Consider the following 16587-nt stretch of genomic DNA (forward strand, 5'->3'; position numbering starts at 1 on the left):
CATTTTGGGAATCTGTCTTGTGCAGAAGGTTGAAAGGTGTCTTGGAAAAGGAGGCACACAAAATGGAGGACCTTCCCGAAAAATGGAAGACCTTATAAACTAAGGACATTAAAAACTAAGAACACTTATAGAAATGTTCTTAGTCTTGCTCCAACTCCAATTCCAACCTTTGGGGAATTCCTCCTAGACAGAAGGCTGAAATGGAGGAAAAGGAGGACCAAGTCTGGTCCCCCTGCTGAGTGAGAGGAGAAGGGGTTGCTGTATTCTCCTCCCCTCCACATTGCCAGGCTACGCGAAAAGGCACACTCTTTTTGAGGGGTTCAGAAATGGCTTCACATGCTGAATTGGGCATGCATGCCATAGGTTTGTCACCAAGGGTCTAGGGGCAGCTACCAAGAAGGCCCTCTCTTGTGTCCCTACCGAGAAGGCCCTCTCTTGTGATGGTGGTAGTACAGAGAGAAGGACCTCTCCCAAGGATCTTAGAGCCCAAGGCTATTCATTCAGGGAGATATGGTCAGCGAAATAGCCTGGACCTGGTAGTCAAAACCTAGAGAAGAAGGTATGGTGTTTTCACAAGCTGCATTCCATAAACTTTATGACATGAAGAAACAGCATAAATGTGCCCTAAATCCTATTTATCTTTCCTCTCAGTGCAGTTTTATACACGTCTACTCAGGAGACCCATTGAGCTCAAGAGCACTTAATCCCAGGTAAATGTGTGTAGGATTTTAGCCCCATCCATCCAATCTATTACAGCAGTTCAACTTTAGCTGATATGATCTATTAGAGCAACATTCTCAATGTGGCACACTCCAGATCTACTGGACTACAAACCCCATCACTCCAGCCAACATGACTGTGGTTGTACTTCCTTCTCTGATGGGGATTGTAGTCTAGCACATTTGAAAGGTGCCAGTTTGGAAGAAACTGTGCTGTATGAATTTGTTCTTGTGTTCTCTTATCCTGCCTCCTAACTCTGAGGCAAATCAGGATCTCCAAATGGGAGTTAAACTAATCTAGTAAAAGACTGTTATCTTGTATATAGATGAACTTCCAACACAGTTGCAAGCAACATGTAATTCTCATTCTCCTCTGATATTTTTGTACAACAGTGCCATCTTTTCTCTTGCTGAATCAGATAACAGCATTCCATGCTGTCTCCAGGGCACACCTATATATTCAGTGGCCTGGAAGTGTGTTTGTTGGTTCACTTGGCTCAGAGAACGGGCATCCGAACCATTTGCCAGTTCATCTTTGGTATCCTTTTGTTTAGGAAGAAAGGGTTAACTTTTCTCCTACATTGCTGCCCCAGTCCACTGGGGGGAGTGGAGGGCTGCAAATACTTAAAACAAAAGAAAGGTACACTAGGAGATCTAAGTACTGTACAAATATTTTTCCATAATATGTAGTTTGGCCCAATATTTTTTTTAAAAAGTTGAAGAATCATAATAAAAATTGTAAATAAAGAAATGAGTCCTAAACATAGTTCAGTTGGAGCAGCAGTGGCAGAGGATCACACCAGAAAGGGGGTGCGAGCTTATCTTGTCCTTCAGCCTTTAAATCAGCTAACAGATGCAACAGTAAGGATTACTCAGAAGGCAGGCCTAATTATTATCCCCCTAGAGCTGTGGCAGCTGCAAGCAGGGCTTACAAGGGAGTGTTGCCTACCAGCTGAGCAGAGCAACAAAAGTTTCCTTTTAGCTTCGGGTTTTTGTGTGTAAAAAGGCTTGTATGTATGTCCAATAACAAGTCCCATCATGGTATAGCAGACTGAATGTTGAAGTAGGACTCTGGGAGACCAGGGTCCAAATCCCTGCTCAGCCATAGTAAGCCACTAGGTGACCTTGGGCAAGTCGTACTCTCAGCCTCAGAGGAAGACAGCAGAAGTTACAGTAACTTGAAAGCACATAACAATATGCTCTATAATCTTGTTTTTATTCCTTTGGAAGCTGGGACTGGGTTGATCTCCTGATTTATATTTCTGATTAATTTGGACAGATAATTTTGTCTTTGTAAACGTATTTCCAAACAAGTTCCAGAAATGATTTTGTTCAGTATGTCTATAACTCAATAAAATTTGCCACAGTCTTGTTTTGGTATTCAGTCTGGTTTGTTCCACAACTCCTAACAAATTGGTTGTAAGCCATGGTGAAATCAAAGCAACTTACTTTTGAGTATGCACATTTACTTATCAATACCTGAATGTGAAATATGAAAATGTTTGTGTTTGGGAGATCGTAGCACAGGAAATAAAACTTTTCTCTACAGAATTTGCCTGCCCCCTGTTGCAGTCCTGTTGCATGCAGTCAAGTTGTGAAGAGTTTCCTACAGATAGCCCATAGCCCTAGTTTCCTGTAAGATGAAACATCACTGCAGCCCCTCACATCCAACACAAAACGAACATGCTGCCTCCTTCTTTGAGTAAATTGTACTGAACCTGCTTACTTCTAAGCCAGCTGCAAAAGGATCCTAGGGAAAGGGTCACCTGGCTATCATAAATATTCTTGGGTGCCCAAGGAGCTCTACTTAATGAGTATAGGTAAAAGTTTTCCCTTGACAAGATTTCCTAGTCATGTCTGACTGCAGAGGATGGTGCTCATCTCCACTATTAAGCTGTGGCTTAGCATGGATGAATTTAGTATCCAATGAAGACTTCTGGATACTCCCAAATAAAATGCAGAAGCTGGGCTGCTGTGATAAAGGATTTATTTACACAAAAAGGCAGCAGACAAAAACTATATACATCACTTATAGAACACACAGAACGAACTGAAAACAAAACTTTCGTTCAACTCTCTCAGCTCTCAATAACCATCTCACACAAAATGAATCTGCAGTTCTGCAGGCATAATACTATATATCACTGAGATGTGACATGTCCGACTGTAGGGGGCAGTGGTCATCTCCACTACTAAGCCAAAGGAGCCAGCATTGTCAAAGATAATCCTATGGTCATGTGGTTAGCATGATTGCATGGAATGCTGTTACCTTCCCACCAAAGTGGTACCTATTTTTCTACTTGCATTTTTACATGCTTTCAAACTGCTAGGTTGGCAGAAGCTGGGAGTAGTGACAAGAGTTCACTCCATCACACAGCACTTGAGTCTTGAACTGCCTACATGCTGACTTTGCGATCATCACAGTCAGCATCTTAATCACTGAGCCACCGCATAGTACTCAAATATGTAAAGAACACAGCCAAATCACTTTGGTCCATATTACTGCATCATTATGTTAAATGCATTTGGGGCATGCTTGGGTTCAGCATATAACAAATAATAATAATAACTATAACAACAACAACAATAATAATTTCACCATATAACAACACACACACACCCCAAAAAAACCTGGGACTTATAGGAGGACGTAACTTTTAATGGCTCTAGGATAGTACATAAACTCTGGGTAGTGCTAAAAAATTGACAATTCCTAAGAAATAGAAGGGACTTATGGAGACTGCCAGTCATGTATTACAAGCGAATAGGGATGGAATTGATATATGGTACAGAAGAATATCATTCCTCCACTCCAGTGATTTCCTTAATGCCAATTTGCTGAGTTTGGGTTGCCTGAAAAAGCCTTACTAAAAGTCCCATTTTGTCATCATTTTGCACTGACTGGGTATGGTAGAAATAATGCTGCCTGCCATAAGTGCACTGGATCTGTGATGTGATGTCCTTAGAATCTCCCCTGCAGCTACTGAAAGAAAAGTCCTCCATGTGTGATTTATACTGAAACAATATTTTTAAAAAAATACTGAAGGAAGCTACCTCCCACAAGGCTCTCAGTTCAATACCCCTCTTAAGAATGTCAAGGCTTTAAACTGAAGTTCAGTTATGTCAAGTCTCCAAACAATTTATAATATATTGTAGTGTTAATTTCAAGGTGACCTACGTCAGTTATCTAAAAATAGGAAAGATGTTTTTCTCCAAGTATCTCTAAACACTTTTCTTTTTCTCCCCCCCCCCCCCCCACATTAGAATATGGGGCTGACATCTTTTGCCTTACTCAGTTCATCCACTACTTAACAGCAGTGAGAGCCAATTTATGTTTCTGGATTCTCTAATGGCAACATTCATTTTTATGGCCCCCATCTAGCTTAGTGCGTGTTTAATGTGAAGTCCAAAGGGTTAGAAGGAATTACAGCAATTATTATTTAACACAGCGGTTAGAACTACTCAGGCTTCTGGAGGAATGTATAACCTAGTTAGAAATTCAGGTGATCAGGCAGGTTTACCTACTATCTCACAAAATGGGATGACCAGATTTACAGAGTTGCAAACCTTCAGTCCATAATTTCCATTGTAGTATCCCTCTCCAGACTGGAATACTTGAATCCTAACTCCAGTCTCATATTCCACAGTGCTATGAAGAGATTCCCCCTCCCCTCCTTCCCCATGAAAGAGTTTCACATCACCAAACTGGCCAATACAAATCACCTTCATTTGATTTCAGGCGGAAAGCAACAATACCCACACCCACACGTTTGTTACACAGCTTTATATTCCTGAAAGAGGCAGTAACTGAAAATGCCTGCTTACAACAGTGCAAGGCTGGGTTTCTGTTCTGTCTTTGCTGCAATTCCTGGTTTTTAAAAGTACCCTTCTCTATACACAAGAGCTGCTAGTAATGCTGGTGCTCATGCTCTCATACCCTCTAATTGTCCTGATTTGGCAGGGAAAATCCTGATTAATCTTCTGTTGTCCCACTGTTTCTGTTAATCATAGAATCATAGAATCATAGAGTTGGAAGAGACCACAAGGGCCATCCAGTCCAATCCCCTGCCATGCAGGAAATCCAATCAAAGCATCCCCAACAGATGGCCATCTAGCCTCTGCTTAAAGACCTCCAAGGAAGGAGACTCCACTACACTCCAAGGGAGTGTGTTCCACTGCCGAACAGCCCTTACTGTCAGGAAGTTCTTCCTAATGTTGAGGTGGAATCTCTTTTCCTGTAGCTTGCATCCATTGTTCCAGGTCCTGTTCTCTGGAGCAGCAGAAAACAAGCTTGCTCCCTCCTCAATGTGACATCCTTTCAAATATTTAAACAGGGCTATCATATCACCTCTTAACCTTCTTTTCTCCAGGCTAAACATCCCCAGCTCCCTGAGTCGTTCCTCATAGGGCAAGGTTTCCAGACCTTTCACCATTTTAGTCATCCTCCTTTGGACACGCTCCAGTTTCTCAATGTCCTTTTTGAATTGTGGTGCCCAGAACTGGACACAATATTCCAGGTGGGGCCTGACCAGAGCAGAATACAGTGGCACTATTACTTCTCTTGACCTAGACACTATACTTTTATTGATGCAGCCTAGAATTGCATTGGCCTTTTTAGCTGCCGCATCACACTGTTGACTCATGTTCAACTTATGGTCTACTTGGACTCCTAGATCTCTTTCACATGTACTTTCATTCAGCAATGTGTCTCCCATCCTATATCTGTGCATTTGTTTTTAAAATGTTTCAGTTTCTCACTCCCACTTCCACTTTCCCCCTTTGTCTTATTTTAATAGCTGCAAATAGAGTTCATAATGCAAAAGTAGTTTGTACCCAGCTCAGCAGAGAAGCTGAGATAGGAGGGACCAGAATCTTACCCTTTCCAGTAGGTTCAAACAAAGGCAAATTGTTGCGGCCTCTTCTAACTTGTGTGTTCTTCCTCATTAATAAAATTTGCCATCTTGGCAACAGTGTGATGTCCTGTGAAATGTTGGAGGCTATGTGCCCTATGACACCACCACAAGATTAGGAGCAGGGGTCTTCACTTGATCTAGTTTATTTCCACTAATTCTCACTTATTCCAATACTCACTTTCCATCCCCACGACCCACCCTTGCCTTATTTCCAGCTCCTAGGATGACATGTCTATAAGCTAATTCCACTGGGAATTCTGAACCTTCACTGTACTAGTGTGTGTAACATCAGTGCTCCAGGAGATTTCTGCTAGTGGCTACTCACCCTTGCCATTCCCTTCTTCAAAGAAAAACATTAAAATTTAGCATACTGGTGCAGGGGAAGCAGCAGAAATAACTGTGCATAGAGTTTTACAAACAGAATAGGTTAAAGTGTTTTTACTGTTTGCATTGAAGAAGAAGAAGAAGAAGTGATAATAGCTTATTTATTTTTTACAAAATTAATCCTGTCATTTTCCCAAGACTTCAAAGGAGGCTTCCTGGCACATTACACATGTTAACACTTCAGCTTCACTCAAGCCTGTTCCAGACTGCCAAAATAAAGCTGCTTTGGGTCTCTTTGGAGGCATGCTGTTTAAATGATGCATGCACCCTAAGAATCCGGAAGCTGCACCAAAGCTGCCCTCCAGTGCTTAGGATTGGAGTGTGGCTTTGGTGTAACCTCCGGACTCGTAGGACCCATGCATCATTTAAACAGCATACCTCCAAAGAGACCCGAAGCAGCTTTATTTTGGCAATCTGTAACAGGCCTTCTCTTAGGAGTTTATCACACGGGAGGTAAAGCGCCCAAATCCTGTGCATACAAGGGGTTTAAACCTAGTGAAAATCCCACAAGGACAAGCTTGTTTTCAGACAGCATCACTCGAACTAAGCATTTACATGACATTAACCCGTACAAAAAGTGGCAAAATTGGGCTGCTTTTTAACTTCAGGATTTTCCCAAAGATAAAAAAGCGGCACAATTTTGCTGCTTTTTGCACAAGTTAGTGTCGTGTCAATGCTTAGTTTGAGTGATGTCTTCTGAAAACAATCCCACTTTTGTGGGATTTTCCTGGGTTTAAACCCCATTTATGACAGGGTTTGGGCACTTCCCTCCCATGTGATAAACCCCTTAGTTAGTTTATCATATCTCTTTTCTGGTTCCTATCCTGCACACTCTACATTCCAAAAGTCTTTCCATCATTCCTATGGTCACTCCCCACCCTGGCCTTAGGCAACATCTTTTCACTTGCCTTTGTCTCTCAGGTACCATAGTTAAAACTGAATTTGTCGCCTTATCATCATACCCACAAGTTCTACATTTCTATGGCTACTCATACAGTCTGATTATAAAGGTTCTTCCTTGGCATCGGTTCACTCCATGAATTTGAGGAAGTACATTAAATCTATGAAAGCTTATGCTACAACTTCTTTTGCACAGTTTGTCTCAAAGGTGCAACAAGATTCCTTTCCATATCTAAGCAGCTATATGTGCATTAAAAACAATTGCAACTTTTTTAAAAAATCACTCAGAAATACACAAACATCCTGACTTACCTTGGGCCTTTCACACATGGGCTTGCTCTAAGTATGACTACGACTAATGCTGAGTTGTATGGTTCTTGGGCCTGTTCCAGGGTAGGAAATATTTATGAAATGTGTGTGCATGCATTGTAATGTTTTTCAAAGTGAGACTTGAAGTATAATTGTTCAGTTTGAAAGTTTATCTAATCTATGGTTTGCAATATTTTAAGTGCCATGCACCCATTTGAAAATCTAATAAAAGCTCCCACCTGAAAATATACAAAATTTTGGAGACATTTTGTTTAACTGCATTAGCTATTGATTTCCTTTGCATAATCTAGCCTGAAATGGAAAAATATATAATGAACACTTTTCTAAGACTAACTTTTTACATCAAAATTCACCATGATAGAAAAAAAAATCCAAAGCAACAAGAAGGTAATAAAGGAGGGGAGGGACTGCAGCCAGTTCATGAACCCTCAAAAGCTCACCTGGATACCAGATTAAGATCCCCTGTTTCAAGGCTTTGTATTTGTACATCTTGCTTATCTCTCACTTTCTCATATTATAAATACAGTAATGTAACCCATGTTTAAACTACCACAAGGATTCCTTATTCTGCATATATATTATACCTATTTGTGATGCAATTGTGTTTTTTTTCTTTTGCCTCTATTGTCCCCATCTTTTTGAACAGAAAAAGACTATCTCACATTTGCCATGGATGAGAGAAAATGTGGTTCAGTAGGTGTTGTATGGATATGAAAGTTTAACCATCTCTTCTAGGAACTATTCCATCAATACTATTTTTTTTTAATGTTTGGAATTGCTAACAGTATTTTTCAAAAGTGGTTTTGAAGGAACAGGTCTTAGAATAGGAAGCTTTGTTTTAAGCTGAGGGTCTTCTTGCCAAGAGGTTAATTTGCAAGAAGCCATTCGTTGGCAGTAGGTGGAACTAGTGTTTAAAGTAGCTGGAGAAAACCCCACTATCTCTCTCCCCTACATACATACACACAAACCTCTCACTTTTTGCTTGTCTTTTTTCCCTTGCCTTCCAGGCTGCTAAGGGAGAAATAGACTGACAGCTTGGAAACATTATTATAGGACTATACCTTCCAGAATTCTCCAGTTGTATGAGAGTGGTAGTCCAAAAATTAGTCTCACTAAGGTTGAAATGATCATTTTCAAATGGTTTCCCTTACCACTCCAGCCATTTTCACTCTCTATCCCTATTTTCCCTCTTCCTTGTCAGAGGTCTGTACTGATAATTTACCAAGGGTTTCAGTCTTCCACTGCTCTGCCCATTTTAGCATCCCTCTCTGTTTATTTATTTACCCTCTTCCTTTCCTGCTCCCCCTCCTGCTGCTATGCCTGCATGAGGTTTGGCCAGAGATTTTATGCAACTATGGAGATGGCCAGAGGTTGCCCACACCTGTCTTCCAGCTTCAGAAAACCACAGGAATGCTGTTTTCCTCTTGCCCACAGAGGTGATATGGCTGTTAGACTGGGTTGAGAAGCAAATAACAGCTACCAGGAAGCCAGTAGCATGGTACAGGTCACCTAAGAGTGCTCACAGAGAAAATAGATGTGACTGTGCAAACTGTTCCAGTGACAGACTAGGCCTGATGGCTCCTCAACCTGTTAGGCTTTGGAACAGCCTCCCGCTGGAGGCTAGGTTGGCCCATCTCTCTGCTCTCTGGTAGGCAACTAACTTTTTATTAGTCGAGCCTTTGACATTAACTGGACATTCTTTTAATATGAGTGTTCTGCATTTTTATCATTGTTACTATGTTTTAACTGCCTTTTTAAATACTTTAAATTAATGGCCAATATTCTATATTAAGTTAAGTCTGACCTCGACTCTGAACAAGGTGCAAAATCATTCAGCTATGTTCTGACTGGGGCAGAATGGAGCTCCTTCTCCTCACTAAAGTAGGCTGGTGGTGACAGTTATACCTTCATAACTAAGTAGCAATTATGAATACAGAATAGTTATGGGCAGAGTAAATCTAGGCAACTGTTCCATATTTACAGTTGCTACTTAGTCATAATGGTGACACTATTGCCATGATCATAACTCACACATACATACTTCAGCAAGCATTAGGTGTCCTTCTGGAAGGAAGTCCAATGGAAGAAGATCCATTCTGCTGGTGAATGGAGCATGGCTGAATGATGTTTCTATCAGGCTGGGGGGTGGGGTCAGGCTGGGTAAGTTACTTAATTAAGTATAGTTAAATATAATTAGTTAAGTTGCTGATACAGAATATTGGCCAACTTTTAAAAAGATAATTATTTATTTAATTGTTTTTAACTTTTAAATTATCCTCTGTTTTGACCATATCTTATTTTAATTTATATTGTCAGCAGCTTTGGGTGCTATATTGGAAGAAAGGTGGGCTATAAATAAGATACATAAACAAAATCATAAATAGAACATTAGCTGAAAGATTTTTAAAATGTAGAATCAAGCCTCATTTCGATTCTTGAACTCTTCTGATTGAATGCTATCAATGGTACTTGGCACCTCATGCATGGCCAGCCCTGCCATTGAGCAGCTTGGAAGGCCAGGAAAAAAAGACAAACAAAAAGTGAGAGGTTTGTGTGTACATGTGTAGGAGAGAGAGATAATTGTCTCAGGCTACAAACAGATTTGGGTTATCACAGAAAGACAGCCAGCACTTGCATGTTTATTTTATTTTATTTTTATTTTTATTTTTTGCACTTAAAAAAACAATCCAGAGATGTCAGGAATGGGGAGATGTACTAGAGAATTTTTTTTACCTCTTGTGCCAATATGGTTGGCTTTGAACACTATTCATTTTTAATTATGCTGCTTTGCTTCCAACAGCAAAACATCTTGAGAGAGCCCTGAGCATGTTGGGGGTTATAGGAGAAACCCCTGATGTGTTGAGAAGGGAAGTTGTCTGCTGGCCTTGATGACCCATCTCATCCTGCTTAAGGGGATTTGGAGAGTTATAGCCAGCATGATGTAGTGATTTGAGTATTTGACTAGAACTCTGGGAAACCAGGATTTGAATTCACTCTCAGCCAAGGAAACCCAATGGGTAACTTTGGGGAAGTTATACTCTTTCAGCCTAAAGTAAGCAAACTCAATTCCACACACACACAAATAAATCTCGCCAAAAAAACCTATGATAGGGCCACCATAAGTCAGAGTTATATTTAAGGCACATAATAAGAGCAAGCCTTCCCAGATAATTCCCCCAAGATCTGGTAGTGCAGCCTTGCAGATTGTATGCTCTCAAATGGTGCCTTGGGTCTTCTTGACTAACATGCAGCTTTTAAGAGAGGCTCTTCCAACCAAAGATCAATACCTGAAATGTCTGCAGCAGTCAAGGACTGTGCTATGACATGAAACCTGAGAAAAAGAAAAGGAATGGGTCAGGAAGAAAAGACTTGTGCTTCTAATACAATTCAAATACTACAAATTAATGAAAAGATGTTTCTAAACTTGTGACACACACTACCAACTTCAGGGTAAGGTACAAGCTCAGCATGTACCACTGAGCACTTGGGAATAACTTTCTAATACATGCTTCTTATCTTGATGGAGAAATCACTTTGGCCTCAGGCTAAAAACTGTTTATTCTGGGACTCAGCTAACCTTGGTTAGTATAACCTTTGGAAAAGCAGAAATTAGTAAGCTGGATTTACTTTGGCACTGGCATTGTGTAAAAGCTGATTAAGGGAAAAACAGATTGCTTACAAACGTAGAGAGGTACATCAACTTGAGAACAATGGTGCAGTATGGGTAACTGACCTAGTGTTTTGCACATCACAGCTTAATATCCATAATGAAACACCACAGGAAATGGGATCAATAACTAAATTCTATACATTCTACTAATAATTAAGGAGTTCCTTTGCTGGTACACATTACAAAGGCAAAAGAAATTGCATTCCTAAAACTGAAGCATAATACATCTCTCATTCTCTAAGCTAGCAGTCAAAAAAGTCAACCTGAGGCAGGCTTTTTGTTTCTCTTGAAATCTAGAATTATATCTTAGAAATTCATTTCAAAGATGACACTGTTGAGAGAATTAGATTGCCTGCTTCAAGACACATATATTTGGGTTGCCCTCTTAGAGGCACTGCCTCATCCCATGGTACTACTAATGATACATGAGAGAGGTTTATGAGGCTACAGATTTGACATCTTAAAGGTTCCTGTCCAAAATGTTCTGACTCCTTCGTTCTTCAAGTATCTTTTGCCTAAAGAAGAGCCTTGACTTCACTTCACCATGAAATGATGATGGTGGTGGTGGTGGTGGTGGTGGTCATCATTATCATCATCAAATCATGAGAGTAAATGGCACAAGTATGAATAGAAAGAAGAAAGGGCAACTGTTCAAAGGCATTCACAGGAGCAATGCAGACAATGGGAAGGAGGGAGGGAAAGGAGCAGTTTACGTAAACTAAAGTATTGTATGGATATTTGTTGGAAGATTATATATATATATATATATATATATATATATATATATATATTCTCTCTTCCTCCCCTTAGAAAGATAGATTTTACTGCATGTAAATCCTGCTGCCTCCCCTCTTTGCAAACGTCCCATTTTCTTCTACTGAATCACAGGGCAATAACTTTGTAAACTGGTAAACAAACCATGTAATTCAGGTCACTCCCCATTTTGGAAGACTGCTCACACACAGAGAGATTTTCTCCTGCCCTTTTGGGTTCTCCATCTTCCTCTTCTCTAAACATTCTTTGGAAAGATGATGAGATAAAGATTTCTTCTTTACTTAAACTATTCATTAGCTAGATTAGGATATAGCCTCTATATATATGTAGATTAAAGCCATTAGTAAACTTTTGTTTAAACTGCAAGCTACTTGTGTTGTTCATGAGTCAGTCTCAGTTATTAGAGAAGCATAGTTAGACAAGGACACATTTCTGCTATCCCACTGATTTAAATCTAGACCCTAAGAGGCTTGGCTTTGATATTTGATATTTAAATATTTATGTTTCCTTAACAAAGGCTGAAGCCTTAGGAAACCTGAATTGCCTTACAATATTAACCAATGAAGCAAGATGTAGGTGGAAGAGATATAGATCAGTTTCACTTGGTGCATTTTTACAGCATCTTGAAAAGTAACATTTTGACATTCTGTTATTGTTGTTGACTAATAAAAGCTTATTAGAAATTCTTCATAAGTGGGATGGAAGAACTTGAGAACTTCAGAGTTTAAAAATATGAATAAGAATTGTAGTCCATTAAAAAAAAAGTATCAAAGTTTCCAAGCTCTGAAGAAAGAATGTTCTCATCCTGGTTCTATCCTGTCAGACAGCAGTGACCCCAAGGAGAAGATTGTTTGTTCTCATACCCCTTATTCCACCTCTCTGGGTAGTTAAGCAGCAGTGTCCATGGTCAAATTCTCCCCACACCATCTCTGCTGTCCTCAGGTGTGACAAGAACAGTAATTTTCCACACTTGGTTGGTATTCTTGCCAAACCGATCCCTTTTCCCCAAGATAAAAAGGGATACAGACAGTATCAGATTATAAATTGCTCAATTGGAGGAATTACTCCAGGTTAGGGGCCCTGTCCTAACATTTCTTCTTCCCCAATCATATCCTGAATCTTCTGTTGTTTCTAATATCAGTGTATCACTTGAGTAATTTACTAAAACAGCAGGAGATCAGGTGTTCTGCCTCACTGAGAGCTGATCACTGTATTTGATTGACTGGTTGTGGGATTAATTTGATGTCTATGCCAGTACTCACAGAATAGGCCACACATTGCAAAAAGGGGGCCTATTTCTGGAATTGCTCCACAACCTCCAGCCACCTAAATCTAACCTTGGAATGAGCTCTTCTTACCCCCATAATCTTTCTCTCCATTCCCTTTGGCTTCTTCAAAGTGTAGCATTGATAAGATACTTCATAGGACTTTTCTTAGGTCCTATCAAATGGCGATAGATGCAGCCAAGAAATCTTTCTACTCTGCATCTATCGCGTCTGTGAAATCTCGTCCAGCTGAGCTGTTCAGGGTGGTAAGGAGTTTAACACAACTGCCTCCCACCCAGAACCCTCTATTAGAGTCAACCATAGCTTACTGTAATGCTTTTAATGATTATTTCACAGATAAAATCTCTCGGATAAGAGCTGATTTGGATGCCAACTTTAAGTCAGAAGCAATGAGAGAGGCATCCAACGCCTCCGTCATTATTGTTAGACTGGATCAATTTGAGTCGGTAAGTACTGAGGACGTGGACAAGCTCCTTAGTAGTCTGAAAAAAACGACTTGCCCTCTTGACCCTTGCCCATCCTGGCTGGCTGTCCAGGGGGGTGATATAGTCAAGCTGATGCTGAAAAATATAATCAATGCATCCTTCAGGGAGGGTACCCTGCCTTCTTGTCTTAAGGAGGCAGTGGTCAGACCACTCTTAAAAAAGCCCTCCCTGGACCCTCTGGATAGAAATAACTATAGGCCAGTCTCATTGTTACCATTCTTGAGCAAGGTGATTGAGAGGGCGGTCGCCAATCAACTACAGGCAGTCTTGGATGAAGCTGATTATCTGGACCCATTTCAAACCGGATTCAGGGCAGGATACGGAGTTGAGACGGCCTTGGTCGCCTTAGTTGATGATCTACGTCTAGGCATCGACAGGGGAAGTGTGACCCTGCTGGTGCTCTTAGACCTCTCAGCGGCCTTCGATACCATCGACCATGGTATCCTTCTGGAACGCCTGAGAGAGTTAGGTATTGGAGGCACTGTTCTACAGTGGTTCCGGTCCTACCTCTCGGGCAGATTCCAGATGGTGGCACTAGGAGATAGTTGCTCTTCTAAAAGAGAGATAAAATTTGGGGTAGCCCAGGGCGGAATATTGTCTCCTATGCTGTTTAACATTTACATGAAGCCGCTGGGAAAAATCATCCGGAGACATGGGGCAGGATGTTATCAGTACGCTGATGACACCCAAATATATTTCTCTATGTCTCAGACTGATGCAGTGTCTAAGGATGGCATCTCTCCTCTGAATGCCTGTCTTGGGGCGGTAATGGACTGGATGAGGGAAAACCGACTCAAGCTGAATCCAGATAAGACGGAGGTACTTGTTATAGGAAACCCAAGCCCAGGTATGGAATTATGTCAGCCAGTTCTGGATGGGGTCACACTTCCCATGAAAGACTCTGTCCGCAGCTTAGGGGTGCTCCTTGACTCATCGCTTCACCTGACAGCTCAGGTAGATGCGACAGTCAGGAGCACTTGTTAACAGCTTCGGCTGATACGCCAGCTGCGCCCCTTCCTGGAGCAGGGAGACCTTGAAACATTTGTACATGCGCTGGTCACCTCTCGATTGGACTTCTGTAATGCGCTGTACATGGGGCTACCCTTGTGCCAAGTTCAGAAACTTCAACTTGTACAAAATATGGCAGCCAGGTTAATTACAGGTACTCGTCGTACCGATCACATAACACCGGTTTTGAAATCCCTTCACTGGCTGCCAATTAGTTTCCGGGCAAGGTACAAGGTGTTGGTGATTACCTTCAAAGCCCTACATGGCTTGGGTTCAGAATACTTAAGAGATCGCCTACTTCCATACTGTCCGTCCTGCACTCTAAGGTCCTCGGGGAAGAATCTACTTCAGCCAATAAAATCTAGGCTAAGTTCAGTCACCCAGAGGGCCTTTTCCATCGCAGCTCCGAAGCTATGGAATGACCTGCCGAAGGAGATCCGTGACATTTCTACTCTTACAGCCTTTAAGAAGGCTCTTAAGACGGATCTCTTCCGGCAGGCCTTCCCTACCTAGTTCTACTCCCCATTTACTGTGACTTATGTCACTCTGTCCACCAATTCTTCTCTTAAATTTAATGAGAAGAATTAAATTAAAATTAATTAAAATAAAATCCTTGCCTCAAGAAGAAGAGCCCTCCCTCCATGACATCATCATCAGACCTGAGAGGGAGTGAAAAAGAGAGGCCCAACTTCCATCAGGCCTAACTGTGAATGTACTCACTTTGCTCTCTTTAATTTTATTGTATTTTATTTATTTATTGTATTTTATTTTCTTTATTTTTACTGTTGTAACCCGCCTGGATTCCTTGTGATTGGGCGGGCTATAAATAAATCATTATTATTATTATTATTATTATTATTATTATTAGCACAAGATATGCAGTGGAGGCTGTGCTAATACTGTGAGTCTTCACCAGAAGAAAACAAGTGTGTTCTTTTTTTCTTTTGAGTAGCTGCCTTACAATTAAGCCTTCTTTTTTTGAAAAAAACAAACCCTTGAATTAGAAGGCCAGAGCTGTCAAACCATTTGCACAGCCACATGACGGGTCTTGCTCATGTGCTTAAATATTTGCCCAGGTTCCAAGCTTGAAAGCAGTGATAACAGGAAAGGTGTATATTGGCCATACTAAACGGCTTGATAAAAAGTACTTCTCTCCTTTAAAAGCAAGATTAATTCCCACTGCTCCCAAGTAAAGGAAAAAATAAAGAACCTGGCAGTGACACACACACACACCATGTGAAAATAACACACAGTCACCTCTTAACCAGTTCTACTTCAAAAGAAAGGGATGTCATTGGGCTTTATAGTCACAGGAACTAACAGGCTGAACAGACCTCCCTTAAGGGGAGGCCTGCAGCTGTCTCTTTTGTCACTGGATTGGGGCCACATCAACCACACAGTAGCTGCCCAAGTGCATGTGCAGTAGCTGTCCAAAGGGTTTGTGTTTGTTTTTTACTGTTAAGAGTATTTTTAAAATCCAAATAAAATTGCAGAGGGGAGATTGTCTGTTTTATTTATTTATTTATTTATTTACTGATTTAAGGGATTTATATCCTGACTGTCTCCCAAAATGGGATTCAAGATGGCTATTATAGCTCACCTGGTGCTAATTACACCTCTCTCAACCTTGGTATTGCTAATCTGTAAAATAGCAACATAAATTGGTTGCTTGTCCAGATTTTTTTTCCTGGAGCTCTTCTGTCCATTTTTGAATTTTGGTAGCAGAGTCCCTGAACTGTACAAATTCTGATATAGATTTATATCTATCTGTGCAGAGGATTGGCAAGAAGGTGCAGTAGGTGATTGGCTCCATCCCGGATTCATTTGGCTCCATACACCATTGCCCCCCCCACTCGATCCAGTCTTTACGTTGCACTTATCTTGATTACCTGACTTAGGATTCTAGAAAAATATAAGTACATACACATTTCTGAAGCCTAGTCTGACCATGTGGGACTGATGGGTGGGTTAGGTTGAATGATTCATGGTCAAAGTTGGGCAGAGAGGAATGAGAAGAGAGAAGCTGATGTTTCTTTTTGAAACTGGGACTTTGTCAGCCTTGTTAAACCAGGAGTCCAGCAATGATGTGCTTACTCTGGGAGATGGTGATGCCAGCTT

Source organism: Sceloporus undulatus, chromosome 1, assembly GCF_019175285.1.
Source record: "Sceloporus undulatus isolate JIND9_A2432 ecotype Alabama chromosome 1, SceUnd_v1.1, whole genome shotgun sequence".
In the NCBI taxonomy this organism is placed as follows: domain Eukaryota; kingdom Metazoa; phylum Chordata; class Lepidosauria; order Squamata; family Phrynosomatidae; genus Sceloporus; species Sceloporus undulatus.